The 2,500-nt window shown below is 37.9% G+C and overlaps 1 non-coding gene and 8 pseudogenes across 1 annotated transcript; all 9 read right to left on the bottom strand.

Moving 5' to 3' along the window:
* Positions 1 to 85, bottom strand: part of LOC148431761 (5S ribosomal RNA) — a 119-nt pseudogene extending 34 nt beyond the window's left edge.
* Positions 86 to 201: 116 nt separating this feature from the next.
* On the bottom strand, positions 202 to 320 carry LOC148431760 (5S ribosomal RNA; annotated as a pseudogene).
* Positions 321 to 436: 116 nt separating this feature from the next.
* On the bottom strand, positions 437 to 555 carry LOC148431759 (5S ribosomal RNA; annotated as a pseudogene).
* A 116-nt stretch (positions 556 to 671) lies between these two features.
* On the bottom strand, positions 672 to 790 carry LOC148431758 (5S ribosomal RNA; annotated as a pseudogene).
* Positions 791 to 905: 115 nt separating this feature from the next.
* LOC148431757 (5S ribosomal RNA) lies at positions 906 to 1,024 on the bottom strand (annotated as a pseudogene).
* A 115-nt stretch (positions 1,025 to 1,139) lies between these two features.
* Positions 1,140 to 1,258, bottom strand: LOC148431756 (5S ribosomal RNA; annotated as a pseudogene).
* A 116-nt stretch (positions 1,259 to 1,374) lies between these two features.
* Positions 1,375 to 1,493, bottom strand: LOC148431755 (5S ribosomal RNA; annotated as a pseudogene).
* Positions 1,494 to 1,844: 351 nt separating this feature from the next.
* Positions 1,845 to 1,963, bottom strand: LOC148431754 (5S ribosomal RNA; annotated as a pseudogene).
* A 350-nt stretch (positions 1,964 to 2,313) lies between these two features.
* Positions 2,314 to 2,432, bottom strand: LOC148431753 (5S ribosomal RNA). The gene has a single exon (XR_015876998.1). It is a non-coding gene; the product is annotated as a 5S ribosomal RNA (ribosomal RNA).
* Positions 2,433 to 2,500: the final 68 nt, after the last annotated feature.

Below are 2,500 nucleotides of genomic sequence, written 5' to 3'. Positions count from 1 at the left end.
CATCCAAGTACTTACCAGGCCCAACACTGCATAGCTTCCAAGATCAGACGAGATTGGGCATGTCCACTGTGGTTTGGCTGTAGGTGCTCAAAAGCATTAAATTTAGACTGCTTTTACTTCTTAACACAAGTAAATTCATTGATAAATTGAAAAAATTAAATGTAAAATGTAATAGTAAAGAATGTTATGGCAGTTTAAAATTACCTACAGCACCTGGGATTCCTAGGTAGTCACCCATCCAAGTACTAACCAGTCCCAACACTGCATAGCTTCCAAGATTAGATGAGATTGGGCATGTCCAGTGTGGTTTGGCTGTAGGTGCTCAAAAACATTAACTTTAGACCTGTATTACTTCTTAACTCAAGTAAATTAATTGATAAGTTGAAAAAATTAAATGTAAAATGTAATAGAAAAGAATGTTATGGGAGTATAAAATTACGTACTGCACCTGGTTTTCCCAGGTGGTCTCCCATCCAAGTACTGACGAGGCCCAACACTGCATAGCTACCAAGATCAGACGAGATTGGGCATGTCCAGTGTGGATTGGCTGTAGGTGCGCAAAAGTATTAACTTTAGACCTCTATTACTTCTTAACTCAAGGAAATTCATTGATAAGTTGAAAAAATTAAATGTAAAATGTAATAGAAAAGAATGTTATGGCAGTATAAAATTACCTACAGCACCTGGTATTCCCAGGTGGTCTCCCATCCAAGTACTAACCAGGCCCAACACTGCAGAGCTTCCAAGATCAGACGAGATTGGGCATGTCCAGTGTGGTTTGGCTGTAGGTGCTCAAAAACATTAACTTTAGACCTCTTTTACTTCTTAACTCAAGTAAATTCAATGAAAAGTTGAAAAATTAAATGTAAAATGTAATAGAAAAGAATGTTATGGCAGTATAAAATTACCTACAGCACCTGGTATTCCCAGGTGGTCTCCCATCCAAGTACTAACCAGGCCCAACACTGCAGAGCTTCCAAGATCAGATGAGATTGGGCATGTCCAGTGTGGTTTGGCTGTAGGTGCTCTAAAACATTAACTTTCGACCTCTTTTACTTCTTAACTCAAGTAAATTCAATGATAAGTTGAAAAATTAAATGTAAAATTTAATAGAAAAGAATGTTATGGCAGTATAAAATTACCTACAGCTCCTGGTATTCCCAGGTGGTCTCACATCCAAGTACTAACCAGGCCCAACACTGCATAGCTTCCAAGATCAGACGAGATTGGGCATGTCCAGTGTGGTTTGGCTGTAGGTGCTCAAAAACATTAACTTTAGACCTCTGTTACTTCTTAACTCAAGTAAATTCATTGATAAGTTGAAAAAATTAAATTTAAAATGTAATAGAAAAGAATGTTCTGGCAGTATAAAATAACCTACAGCTCCTGGTATTCCCAGGTGGTCTCCCACCCAAGTACTTACCAGGCCCAACACTGCATAGCTTCCAAGATCAGACGAGATTGGGCATGTCCACTGTGGTTTGGCTGTAGGTGCTCAAAAGCATTAAATTTAGACCGCTTTTACTTCTTAACACAAGTAAATTCATTGATAAGTTGAAAAAATTAAATGTAAAATGTAATAGAAAAGAATGTTATGGGAGTATAAAATTACGTACTGCACCTGGTTTTCCCAGGTGGTCTCCCATCCAAGTACTGACGAGGCCCAACACTGCATAGCTACCAAGATAAGACGAGATTGGGCATGTCCAGTGTGGATTGGCTGTATGTGCTCAAAAGTATTAACTTTAGACCTCTATTACTTCTTAACTCAAGGAAATTCATTGATAAGTTGAAAAAATTAAATGTAAAATGTAATAGAAAAGAATGTTATGGCAGTATAAAATTACCTACAGCACCTGGTATTCCCAGGTGGTCTCCCATCCAAGTACTAACCAGGCCCAACACTGCAGAGCTTCCAAGATCAGACGAGATTGGGCATGTCCAGTGTGGTTTGGCTGTAGGTGCTCAAAAACATTAACTTTAGACCTCTTTTACTTCTTAACTCAAGTAAATTCAATGATAAGTTGAAAAATTAAATGTAAAATGTAATAGAAAAGAATGTTAAGGCAGTATAAAATTATCTACAGCTCCTGGTATTCCCAGGTAGTCTCCCATGCAAGTACTAACCAGGCCAAACACTGCATAGCTTCCAAGATCAGACAAGATTGGGCATGTCCACTGTGGTTTGGCTGTGGTTGCTCAAAAACATTAACTTTAGACCTCTATTACTTCTTAACTCAAGTAAATTCATTGATAAGTTGAAAAAATTAAATGTAAAATGTAATAGAAAAGAATGTTATGGCAGTATAAAATTACCTACAGCACCTGGTATTCCCAGGTGGTCTCCCATCCAAGTACTAACCAGGCCCAACACTGCATAGCTTCCAAGATCAGATGAGATTGGGCATGTCCAGTGTGGTTTGGCTGTAGGTGCTCTAAAACATTAACTTTAGACCTCTTTTACTTCTTAACTCAAGTAAATTCAATGATAAGTTGAAAA

This window comes from Taudactylus pleione, unplaced genomic scaffold (assembly GCF_031769625.1).
Source record: "Taudactylus pleione unplaced genomic scaffold, aTauple2 ptg002179l, whole genome shotgun sequence".
In the NCBI taxonomy this organism is placed as follows: Eukaryota; Metazoa; Chordata; class Amphibia; order Anura; family Myobatrachidae; genus Taudactylus; species Taudactylus pleione.
Note: the sequence above shows the minus strand (reverse complement) of the source record. Positions and strands in the feature narration are given on the sequence as shown.